The sequence below is a fragment of the Rhipicephalus microplus genome, chromosome 2 (assembly GCF_043290135.1).
Source record: "Rhipicephalus microplus isolate Deutch F79 chromosome 2, USDA_Rmic, whole genome shotgun sequence".
NCBI classification, from domain to species: domain Eukaryota; kingdom Metazoa; phylum Arthropoda; class Arachnida; order Ixodida; family Ixodidae; genus Rhipicephalus; species Rhipicephalus microplus.
Window position 1 is genome coordinate 28,785,776 of NC_134701.1, and position 13,589 is coordinate 28,799,364.

Consider the following 13,589-nt stretch of genomic DNA (forward strand, 5'->3'; position numbering starts at 1 on the left):
GAACACAAGAACTGGTACAGTATCCTACCGTACGCCACATTCCCGTACAACGCGGCTCGTCAGGAGACCATTCGGCGCCGTGCAGGCTCGTTTACGGCCGTGATGCTATAACAACGTTAGACGCAATGCTCCCCCATGAAAACGAGGCCCATGAGACGGAAGCTACAGTTTTACGCAGCGAACAGTGCTCTTTTCTGTCCCTTTTTTGTGTATTCCTGCTTCCCAGGTTGCGCCAACACAAATTGTCGTAGATCCACCGATGACGCCTGAACCTTTGTGACGGTGACGCACACAAAAAGGCAGAGGGCTGGCTCGAGCAATTTGAGTGAGTTACGAAGGTCAATGGCTCGACTGTTGCTCAAAGTCTATGACCTGCTTATTTTGTGTAGTAGGATTCCGCACGAATGTGGTTTCTAGAACCACGAGGCTGCCATCTCGACCTGGAATGACTTTCGATGGGAGCTACCTGCCACCTATGCGAGTACGGACCCTAAGGACAGAGCCGAGACCGCTCTCCAAGCTCGAAACCAGTGGAACAGTGATAGGGTGGCCATGTGTGTTGAAGGCATGACCCGTCCCTTCTACCGGGAAGATCCTAACACGAGCGAGGACAAAAAGCTTCGCCATCTAATGTAAGGTGTAAGACAGAATTTTTTTGCTGGTGTGGTTAGGAATTCGTCGTCTACCGTCGCGGAGTTTTGTTTGCAAGTGGCCACAATAGAAAAAACGCTTCAGCAGCGAGCGAGGATGTACAACCAGGATCTGCGCGTTGCCTTAGTTGACGCAGCGCCCACTGCCTTGGGAAACAGCATAGAGCTTTTACGTGTACTCGTGAGGCCTGTGGTACGAGAAGAGCTCCAGAAGCAGCGACTTGATTACAGTGCTCCAGCTATGTTTTCGCTAGCCGACGTCGTGCGTGAGTAAATCATACTGGTGGTTCGGGATCCCCAGCCCATTCGGAAATGTCAGCAGTAAGCCCAGCCAGAAGTGTCACCATCGTTATCGCAGAGAGTCTCATAAGCCGACGCTCTACTGCAAAGACCCCCTCCCCCCCCCCCCCCTATTTGTATTGGGACATCGCAGCTACTTCGTTGTACAGCACTGTGCCACCAAGCATGCTCCCACCCCCGGATCGCAGACCAAGAAAGACTGATACATGGTGCACTCCTGACAAGGTACCTCTCTGCTACCACTGTGGAGAGGCAGGCCACCTGTATCGAATGTGTTAGTACGGCGAGGCAGAAATTCGCATTGAATGCACCTACACCTTGGAACGGGAAGCGTCCTTTTGAAATCGAGCAGTACTTGTCATCTTGTCAGTACCCACAAAACCTTCATCTACATCAGCTTCACTCGATAGCACCGTTGAGATATCAGTCACCGAGTCCCCGTCGATCATCAGCGTCTCCCACTGCAAGGCGCCATTTACCAAGCCCGGATCGGAAAAACTAGAGCCAGGGACCTGTGGAGGTAAAGCCACTGCTGTTGCTGAAACAGAACCTCAATCGCTGGCTCCACGTGATAACGAAGAACAAAGAAGCCGTTACAGCAATGATGATGTCGCTTCCGACTTGCGTGTATATGTTGACAGCTATGAAGTGAACGCACTCGTGGATACTGGGGCGGATTACTTTTTGATCAATAGTGAGCTTGCCAGAACACTCAACAAGGTACTGACACTATGGGGAAGACCTCAAGTTTGCACCGCAGGGGGATGCCTCATCAACCCACTTGGAACGTGTATGACAAGAATAGGAGTGAGAGGTTTCACACACGTCGCCAGATTAAATGTGCTAGTTGAATGCTCTAGAGACATTAATATCGCTGATTTCAAATTCAGGTACTTTTTTAAAATTATACAGATAAAGGTGTGGAATATAGAAGTGTGTATAGCAATACTTGGAAGATGCCTCCACACTTGTGTAAAAAAATGGTATTATAAGCTCATCGAAGTTCTCAGCAAGTGGCAAGTTCTAAGTGGAAGCACTCGTGGATGCAGGAGTGGATTACTTCGTAATCAGCAGTGAGTTTGCCAGATCACTCAACAAGGTACTGACTCCATGGGGTAGACCTCAAGTTCGCACCGCAGGGGGAAGTCTCATCGACCCAATCGGAACGTGCATGACAAAAATGGGAATAAGGGGTTTCACACACGTCACCAGTTTTGATGTGCTGTCGGAATGCTCTAGAGACGTAATTATCGCTATGGACGTCCTGAAGGCTAATAGTGCTGTAATTACATTCTCGGAATTATGCGTCACATTTTCAACCAAGCACGTGGTTGCGCTGTTCGAAGCAGATGAAGAAGTCTATAATCTGTGTATTGTGGACGACGACGTGGCGGTACCTCCGAGGTCCAGCGTAGCTGTCAGGTTGAGAGGCAACGCATTCAGTGATCACAAAGAGCTCGCTGACAGCAACACTGCACTCATACTCTAAAAGAGCTTCGCGACAGATGTGCTAACGTCTTGCTGATAAATTTTGGAGATGAAGTACAGCACCTTGCGAAGGGGACCGTCATCGCAAGTATCCATGACTTCATCCAAGTTGCGAACCTGAGCACCTATAAGGTGTCACCACCTGATTTCCAAGACATGGATTCTCTACTGGAATCCACTGAAATAGACCAACAACTGTTGCTAAGCCAGAGAACACGAATAGGAAACCTCATGAGACAGTTCACCGTGTGCTTTTAACGTCATCCAAAGTCTGAAGAACAGCCATTACGAAACACCGCATCATTGTCGAAGAATGTGCTTACGTCTTGCTGACAAACTTTGGGGATAAAGTACAGCACCTTGCTAAGGGGATCATCATTGCAAGTATCTATGGCTTCATCCAAGTTGCAAACCTTAGCACCTATGAGACGTCACCACCTGATTTCCAAGACGTAGATTTTCTGCTGAAATCTACTGATAGACCAACCACAGAACAACTGTTGCCTAACCAGAAAGTACGAATAGAAAACCTCATAAAAGGATTCGCCGCGTGCTTTTTAACGTCAACCAAAGTGTGAAGAACGCCTACTACAAAACACCGCATCATTGTCGACGTCATTCTCAGGCCCTCCAGCCAGCACCCCTACAGGGCTTCACTAAAGGAAAGAGAAGCTACCAGAAATCAGAAAGCCGAAGTATTTCAGCCTTCAGCGAGTACATGGGCGTCACCGGTGGTACTCGTCAAAAAGAAAGACCATACCTTACGATTCTGTATAGATTACCGCAAGGTAAACTCCGTCACTGATATGTTTATCCTTTTTCCAGGACTGACGACTCTCTCGATAGACTACGAGATGCGAAGTTCCTTTCTTCCCTAGACCCTAAATGTGGGTACTGGCAGATAGAATTAGATGAACGAGATCATGATAAAACTGCATTTATGACACTAGACAGGCTATACGAATTTAAGGTACTTCTATTCTGCCTTTGTGGCGCTCCCGCAATGCTTAAACGGATGATGGATAGTGTCCTCTCCTGATTGAAGTGGCAGTCTTGCCTCGTTTACCTTGACGATGTTGTCGCTTTTTGGCTACCTTTAAGCAGCTTGACGAATGACTGCGGTCTGCGCTTGAAGCTCTTAGTTTCATGAACCTGACAATAAAGCCACAGAAATGCAACTTTGCCTTCCAAGAGCTTTTTTTTTCTGGGCATGTTGTTAGTGCTGAAGGCATTCGCCCGGACCCGGAGAAGACCGCGGCAGTACAAAAATTACCGAAACTAACGAACCAAACGGGGTAAGTAATTTCTGGGACTTTGCGCTTATTACCGGCGGTTTGTAACAAAAACAATTACGGCATATTCACGGGGTGAATGATGATGAATGGGCGAAGCTCCTGAGGAATTCATCGGTGAACTGTGAATCTTCCGTGTAATTCGCCCAGTCGATCATCATGTAAAGACGTCAGAAACGCTGTGTCTGTATATACACAAATCAACTTTTATTTGTTCTTAGACGATGGATGGCTTGCGATGTCCCTTGCCTCGCTCGCTCGCACATCGGGATTCTGTCTGCGAGCGCGCGCTGCTGCCGCCTTGCGCTCTCTCTGCTGTGCAGCCTTATCCATCCGGCGACTCCGAGCGCGCGCCAACAGCGAACGGATTTTATTACAACGCTCCCCCTAGCGTAGGTCGCCGCACTAAATCGAACGATTGCCTTCAACCAATGACACGCGCCGTATGTGACATCATTCCTATTTTATAAGATCTCGCGTCTTTCATCAACTACAAGTACCGCTTTCTAGTTTATAACATCTTGCATCTTTTCATTATCAGCTACAAGTACCACCACCTAGTAAACACTACAACAAACTAAACGAGAGGTGGGTACATACAGGAGACGGTACCGCCATCTAGTGAACACTGCAAGAACTAAACTAGAGGTGGCTACATACAGGGGACGGTACCGCCATCTAGTGAACACTGCAAGAACTAAACTAGAGGTGGCTACATACAGGTTACAGGGGACGCACAGCCCTCGCCCTAAGGAGCTTCGCCCCTAAAAAATCGAACATCGCTTAACCTCTAACGCAGCTGACAAAGAAAGACGCACCATTCATTTGGCTGAAGGAACCGAAGGATGCCTTAGATGAGCTGCGATAGCACTTTCAGAGCCATCCAGTTCTCGCGAATTCAGACAAGGAAGTCGAGACTGATATTCACCCTGACGCAAGCAACTTGGGTCTCGGTGCCGTCCTCGTTCAGTGGCAGGATGGTGTAGAGGTGGTCATTGCGTACGCTAGTCGCACACTTTCGAAGGCTTAGGCCAATTACTCAACGACAGAAAAAGAATACCTTGCGGTTGTTTCTGCAATAAGCAAGCTTCGGCCATACTTATACGGAAGACATTTTCGAGCCATCAGTGATCAGCAGTCACTGTGCTGACTGGCAAATCTTTAAGACCCGTCAGAACGTCTTGAGAGATGGAGCCTACGACTGTAGGGCTATGACATAATGGATGTCAATAGGTTTGGTCGCAAGTACAGTGACGCTGACTGTTTGTCCCGTGCACTGGTATACGGAAGCAACCTCCACGAAAAGCGAACAGGGTGTTCTTTTTTTCTGAGCTGTCACTGTGTCAGAACAGCAGCAGAAATCTGATCCTGAGTTGGTGCTGGTAATCAAGTACTTACAGGGACACCCCTATGACCTTTCTGGTGTTTTTTCTGTAGCCTGTCGTCGTTCATCCTCCGAAATGACGTCTTGTACATTGAAAATTTCAAACCCAGCACGGAGAGATTCCTGCTTGTCGTTCCTACAGCGCTACAACCCGAGATCTTGAAAGCGTGCCACGATGACCCATCAGCAAGACATTTGGGAATGAGTAGAATGCTACCACGTATTCACACGAAATATTACTGGCCGAAGTTGCTGAATTCTGTGCAGCACTACCTAAGAACCTGCCGGAATTGTCATACGCGCAAAACACCACCAGTGAAACCAACTGGTTTCCTCCAAACTAAAGCGTCACCAGATGCCCCTTTCACACAAGTGGGAATGAACTTACTTGGCTCACTTCCCACGTTGCTATCGGGGAAGCAAGGAATCGGCGTCGCAACGGACTATTTACATAGATATACGGAGACAGCATCGCTTGTTCGAGGAAGGGCTGTGCAAGTAGCCGAATTCATTGTGACCGACCTTGTACTGCGGCATCGAGCTCCTGCTCTGCTTATCACGGATCAGGAAACAACGTTTCAGCGGACCTGACAAAATACATTATGAGACTGAAACACAGCTGTCATAGGAAAACCATGGCGTATCATCTCTAAGTGAAAGAATTGACAGAATGGCTCAACAGAACGTTAACTGACATGTTGTGAATGTCCGTCGGCGCAGAGAATCGAAATTGGAACACAATACTAGCGCACGCAACGATCCCATAAAAAACTGCTATGCAGGAGACAACACGAATGACAACTTTTGTTCTTGTTTTTGGCCGAAGAGTTATGAGATCTCTGGATGCAATGTTACCTGTCAAAGACAACTCCGACAATGGCCATAGCACCAGTGACTTCACGCAAAGAGCTGAAGAAGCAAGGCAGCTGGCACGACATCGCAATCAGCAGAAACAAGAAGGCGATGCTGATCGGTATTATTTGCGATGAAGAGATGTCAGGTAAGCTTCTAGAGAAAAAGTAAGGGCACGGACACCCGTTCGCGTACGTGGGCTCTCCGAAAACTTACTTCGACGTTATTTTGGCCCCTGTAGGTGCTTTGCCAGCTTGGTCCTTCAAACTATGAAGCTGTCCCAGACATCACCCAGACGGCGGCATCGCACAGAAACTGTGCTCGTCATGCGAATAAAGCCATACAATGAAAGACAATGATCAATGAAGCAACACTGCTTGAAGATGCCTGCTACTACCGGTTTACTATAAAATACGAGCCAGGAACCTAAACAAGCGTCGGAATGATGCATTCTTGGAAGGAGGATGACGCAAGATACATTTAAAGTTCGCGCGCCAATCGTTTGCTACGCCCTCAATGTTGCCTGTGGTGTGCGTGCGAAACAGAACAAGCGAAGCACCTGTGGAGACTGCCAGGACTGATACTCACAACTTAGGCACGTACAATCTGGGAGGTATATGAGAAGAAGACGAGGGGTCGAACTTGGAAAAAGCCAGAATGTTCTGGGCGTAAAGATTTTCTTCTACCTTGTTCCTTTGCAGGGCACAAGTTGGCCCACTTTAGCTGTTCTATTAAAGTCTACTTTTTCAACTGTGCGTGACAATATTCTTGGTCTTGTAAGAATCATTGCTTTGTGCTACCTGCAGCCAGTGCCGTCAATAAAGCTGTTCCATGAAGCATTTGGCTCTCTCTGTGAATACAACAGTCTGACCTTTTCAGATCAAACTCACCCTGCCTTGTTTGCATATTGAATTCCAAGTGTTTTTGCACTGCATGAATCTGAAATTACTCTAAGAGGGATGCTGTGCGGGCTCGCGATTTGCTCTTCTATAACTGAGCCCAAACTTGGCTAGCGATGCCCCACTAGTTTTTGTATGTTTGTTGATAGGTGGCAGGACACTGCAAGTGAATTACTTGATCACCGGGCCCCGCATGGTGACGTAGATTGGTCAAGTCACCATGCGAGAGAAAATTCTTGAGAATGCTTTAAGCCGTAATGTTGAAAGTAACCATCTTGAACACAAAGAAGGCTGTAAAAACACAAAGAGTTACTATTACGATAAACGATCAGCTACCAATGATGAGCGAGTTTCCACCGCATTTGGTATTTTTTCACGCTTTTAAGCCAATTTCATTGTACTTAAAGTATACTATCCTTCGTCGAGATAAAAATGCCTAGTTGTTTGAGCAATGCATGTAGCACACACTGGATGGATGGATGGATGGATTGATGGATGGATGGATGGATGGATGGATGGATGGATGGATGGATGGATGAATGGATGGATGGATGGATGGATGGATGGATGGATGGATGGATGGATGGATGGATGGATGGATGGATGGATGGATGAATGGATGGATGGATGAATGGATGGATGGATGGATGGATGTATGGATGGATGGATGGATGGATGGATGGATGTATGGATGGTTGGATGTATAGATCGGGCGAGGGCTTGCGCCACCAAGCCGTAATACTTAATGAACCAAAAACTAGATGTATTTTTTTGCCTTTAATAAAGAGGTTGAGGATTCGTACTTTGCAGTGAAGGGTTTAATTTTCCCTCGTACCTTGACTTTAGCCACAAATCAGATAACCTCCTTCTGGTTAATTCTACCCGCTCAAAGTCTAATTTACCCTCCCTGTCCCTAAACCCCAGTGCTTTGAAAAAATCTGCGCCATCATCCTGAACTACAGGGTGAAGCCCTTTATAGAACATTATCAAGTGTTCCGCAGTTTCTTCTTCCTCTCCACATGCACTGCATACCATGTCTACCCCTTCGTATTTGGCCCGATATGCCTGGTTCGCAATACTCCCGTCCTGGCCTCAAACAGAAGAAAACTACCCCGAGTATTATCATAGATCCTTTCCTTGGCAATTTCCTGCTTAAACGTTCTATAAATCTCCAGTGCGGACTTTTTAATCATGCCAGTTCTCCACATATCGGTCTCGGCTTCCTTCACCTTCTTCTTAACCGATAATTCTTTTTGATTTGAACCCTGCTGTTTTCCAAGTATTTACCAGTCAATTTTCTGGTTCGCTTCTGCCATTTTGTATTGAAATTTTTCTTGTAAAAGTAGCTGAATACCTTCCTAGCCCAAAGCTCCTGCCCCATTTCTCTCAATCGCTTCGCAAATTTTATCATGCTGCTTGCCTTCCTGACCTCAAATAATGTACATCCCATATCAACTTTTACTCCCTGATTTTGTGTATTCCCGTGAGCTCCTAAGGCAAGCCTACCTATTCCACGTTGCTTAATTTCTAACCTTGCTTGAACTTCTGACCTCATGTACAAGACCGCATTGCCGAATGCCAGACCAGGAACCATGACCTCTTTCCATATTCCTCTCACAACATCATACCTATTGTAATTCCACATTGCCGTGTTTTTCATCACCACTGCACTGCTGTTACCTTTAGTCGACACGTATATTTCGCGCTCCCTTAGGTACTCAGCCCCATTGCTTATCCATACGCCAAGATATTTGTATTTATCTGTTATATCTAGCGTGACCTCCTGTATTCTAAGCTCACTACCTTCGTTGTCATTAAAAAATCATGACTGCTGATTTTTTTTTACTGAATCTGAAATCTAACCTATCTCCCTCATTACCGCAGATTTCCACCAATCTCTGCAAATCTTCTTTGTTGTCGGCCATTAGAACTATATCATCTGCGTACATCAATGATGGTAGTGCCTTTTCAATTTTTCCTTGTTTGAAGAGAGACGTTGAAGCCCAGTCCACTTCCCTCTAATTTGGTTACTAATCCTTGTAGGTACATTATGAATAATAAGGGTGACAGAGGACACCCCTGCCTAAGCCCCCATTTTACCTCTGCAGGCTTGGATACCTGTTTTTCCCACTCTATAATTACCTTGTTACCATTAGAGATATATTTAAAAAATTAGTGACTACATCATTCACGCCTAGTGTGTCCAGTATTCACCACAATTCCTCTAGAACCGCGCTATTTTACACTCCTTTGATATCCAAAAATGCTAGCCACACGAGCCTGTGTTCCTTTTCTGCTATTTCGATGCACTGCGTCAGTGAGAACAGATTGTCTTCCAACCTCCTGTGTTTCCAAAACGCATTCTGCAGTCCCCCCAGCACCCCCTCAACGTCTATCCATGCCTGCAGACGTTCCTTTATAATCTGCATCGCCAGCCTGTTGACCACTGATGTCACTGTTATAGGACGGTAGTTATTTACGGCAGCTTTGTCCCCCTTTCTTTTATAGATCATGCTCATCCTGCTAAGTTTCCATCCATCGGGAACTTCACCATCGATTATTGTTTTGCTCACTCCCTCTCTAAAAGCCTGCTTAGACTTCGGACCTAATGTCTTTATCAGCATAATTGGAATGCCATCTGGGCCTGTTTATGTACTACTAGGAACCCTTTTCTCAACCCTTTCCCACTTTCGTGGTAAAAAGGGAGCCATTGTGCCACTTGATTCACCCTTGTCTATTGTGGTGCATAAAGCACTTCTTTGTTGAAATTTTCTGTCACCCTTGTTCTTATATATTTAATAGCTTCGGCCCCTTCTAGCCTAGCACCTTGAGCTGTAGTTATAAACCTCTGCTCTAGGCTCGTCTCATTTCTTAGGGAGTATAGGTGGTTCCAAAATTTCGCAGCTGCCTTTCTAACTTTTTATGTACTTCTGCCAGTCACTGGGCTCTCTTTCTTCTAATATTTTCATTGATCAGGAAGGATGTGTCTCTTTTACAGCTTAGAAAGATTTCCCATTTTCTTTCAACATCATCTGTCGGGTTCACCCCACTACTTAACATGTCTGTGTTCCCTAGAGGCTTGCTGACGTTTTGCTAAGGCTCTCTTAACTTCCTCATTTCACCAACTTTTGGGTTTGAGTCTTCTTTTCCGGGGTTACTTGTCACGTGCCATAGCAAGCTCTAGCTCAAACAATCTAGTTAGATTTGTGTATGTCCACATTGTTTTATTATCCTCAGTGATTACTTTCTCACTTTGTTTAGTGGCTATTTCAATTTGCCTTTCTGAATAAAAATTTTCCTGTAGTTGCTCATTTTGTCTCCTTCCCAGTTTCACTGCTGTTCCAAAACTTAGCCTGATACGTTTGTGATCATAACCCAGACTTCTGGAGCCACCTTCATCTATGTGTATTTCCCTGAGCTTATCATACATCCTATGCGACATCAACATCAGTGCGTAATCTATCGTCGACTGCAGCCTTCCTACCTTCCATGTTATTTGCCCTTCATACTTCTCGGTACTGTTGCAAATGATCCAATCAAGCCTTTCACACATATCCATGATCATTTTGCCTGTCGGGTCAATATCCCCATCTATATCTTCTATGAGTGCATTTATGTCTCCTAGTATAATTATCTCGCACTCTCTTCCTAACTCCTGAATGTCCTTCGATATGCAATCTACCATCGCCTCGTTTTCCTCTCTGGCCTTTGCTCCCGTCCACAAGTACACGAAACCAAGGAGTGTCATTTGCCCTGCCACTTTCCCTTTTAGCCATAAATGTTCCTTGCACGCCTGCTTGACCCATTGCAAGTCTGTACTTCTATGAATGAATGCCCCAATACCACCCCCCTTTCTGCTGCCTTCTGTTGTATTAAAATATTCCCACACGTAGTCAGCATTGTTAGGAGGTTGTTCCATATCCCTGAGATGTGTTTCTACAAAACCATATGCCATCGGTCTCTCCTCCCTTACCTGTTCTTCAATCTCTTCCCACTTCAGCCTGTTTCTAACACCCTGAATGTTAATATATTCTATGTCTGACTTGTCTCGGCGCTCATGGCTACGTCTATTTCTGCCCCGGACTCGACCTATCCTAAATACTGGTGCCACTTTCGAATTTTATCTGTTCACACCACCTGTCAAAGAGTCTCCCTGGTTGTTTTCATCGCTACTAGCTATCCTGCACACCGAATGGCCTGCTTGCCCCCCGCCCCCCCAAAAAAAAGCTACTGCGCGTCCTGCAAGTCACCAACCCACCTCATGACCTAGCCGCCCATCGAAGTGAATTCTGTCTCGTTGAAAACCACCCCAGCTGTGCACCTCTCTGTTTATTTCCACCACCTCAAAGCCTTTCTCTCGGCTCATCCGCCATATCTCTTGGTTCGCGTTGACAACTGCTCTTTGCAGGTTGCTATCACGCACTGGTACCTCAGGTATCGTGCATATCGCTACCTGTACCTGAGAAGAAGTGGCACGCATGTCATCGACGCCTTTCGCCAGGGTAGTTGCTAGTCCTGCTGTATCTTCATTCAAGACATCGTTTAAACCACCTGAAATTATCACGACGTTTCGTCTATCCGCTGTAGTTTGAGTTTTGCGCTCGCTTGCATCATGACTGCTTCCAGCTTTCGTCCTGGAAACGCCCCTACTGCAACCCTCTTGTCACCTCTTGCCCTCTTTTTGATAGCTTCTGTACATCGATTTAAATTCGAGTCCCCGGCGATTATCACATGCTGTGACTTTTCAGCTGGAGCATCCTGCACCTGGGGGTTACTTGCACCTGTGATGCCGGCTGCTTTGTCCTTTCCCAGCCCCACCAATTCTTCGCTGAAGCTGGGCCTTGTGACAATCGAACCGGCTGAACCTGTTTTTTCCAAACTTGCTAGCTGTTTCTTCTCCTCCGTTCTGGTTGCCGGATTCCTACTGTTCTCTCCGTAGGCCGCTCCTCTCTTCACCTTGGCTAGTGCTTCATCGGCGGACTTCAGCCTTTCTCCCATTGCCCTCGTTTTCCCTTGCTCTGTCGCTAACGCAGTCTCGAGCTCGTTGATTCTTATCAGCAGGTCACTTTGGGTAACCATCATTTTCTCCATTTTTTACTCGACCTCACATTGCCTACACTTCGCGTCAGCCTCCTCTCCTTCCGCTTCTACACTTGGGTCTACAACCAACCCAACATCCTGAACACAATCTTTTTAACCATGTATTTTCGACACCAATTGTCCCTATGACTTGTCTCACTCGATAATTACAAAACTGGAGCCCTGCCCTACGAAAAAGAGAAAGTCTAAGCTCTACTACAAACAAAAATTTACGTGTTCAATGTACGTGCACATCCGCTACGGGGTGGCGAAAGAAAAAAAAACAGCAAAAAAACAGAACAAATCAAACACACACACACGCACGAACTAATTATTACCTGGTGACTGACCCCTGAAAAAGCCGTACAATAAAATATGTGCTACAGGGATTTCAACTGCTGCCCTATAAGTATAAGGACAAGCTCAAAACATTCGAAACAACTTATCTGCGCTGTCGATCGGGAGCGTTAAATAAAAACGTCCATCCACTGTGACAGCTCTAACTGAACTTGTGGATATTATAAATTGTGAATATTATAAAGCTCCGCCTGGCATCAACACGGTGAAGATCGAACAGCGAAGCCAAATTTTTATAGCAATACAGCGTGCAGGCACAGCCCCAGTTCACACCTCTCGATCGCCGATTTCTCCTCTACTTCACTGCTACAAGCAGAACGTTGATATTTTTCCACGTATTTTCGTGACGCGAAAATTACATTGCTGCGAGAAGCATGCGTGTGTATTCTTTACGATAATATTGTTTCTATTGTGCTAATCGAACCTGTAACATCCGAGTGCAATTCATTGCGCATTGCTAGAGCCTAAGCATGGCTGTGATAGAAGCGCTCTTGAATGGGTAGTTAAATGCTTGTGTTCTTCTGTTGAAGAAGCAGCCTTGTATTCCTGATTGTGCAAGTGAAATAACGAGGGCAAAACTTGTTTCTGAACCATTACTTGAACGTTCGGTCCCGTGCAGCAGCGATGACAATGTTCGCTAGCAGCCTAGTACGGCGACAAGTCCTTCACGCAAGCTTTGTACGTACTACCTCGGAGTACCGTTCAGTTCATAAGTCAGTTCATTTCATGCAGTTTTTTTTGCAGCTGACACAGGATTTTGCAAACCATCGTTCATGCATGGCAACGGAGCTGAAATCAACCTTTCACATAGCTGTAAATAGGTGGTGGTGTGGGAAACATATTGGTCTGATATATTTCAATGCAGCTCATGACTTCCTCCGGTGAAAGTGACACAGGCTGTACGTCCGCATTTCCTATCTCTTCCTATGTTAACAAACGTGTTGAACCTGCCCCAGTCATTATCTCGGATTGTAAAGCGCGTTTGTGAGCATTACAATTCTAGCGTGTTTCTCATGCATAGACTTTTTTCAGAAGTTCTATGACAAGTTGGCCCTCTCCTCTGAAAGCGGCAATATTTCCCGTACCTTAGCTTACCTTCAAATGAGTAATAAACAACTTCAGGATAGGTTTAAGGGATGAGTTGCTATTTCGAAAAAAACAACAGCTTCTCAAATCATCGAAATTCAAGGCCTCGATCGGGGCGATATGGATATGGCAGGGCGCACCAGCTGCAAAACAAACTAGCAGCTGTGTTACATAAGGCCGGATGGTTGTGCTAAAGGTGCAT

At 46.0% G+C, this 13,589-nt stretch overlaps 1 protein-coding gene across 3 annotated transcripts in view; it reads right to left on the bottom strand.

Annotated features, from left to right (window-relative positions):
• LOC119169162 (uncharacterized) overlaps window positions 1–13,589 on the bottom strand; it is a 472,562-nt gene that overhangs the window by 140,917 nt on the left and 318,056 nt on the right. The gene's annotated exons all lie outside the window — the stretch shown is intronic.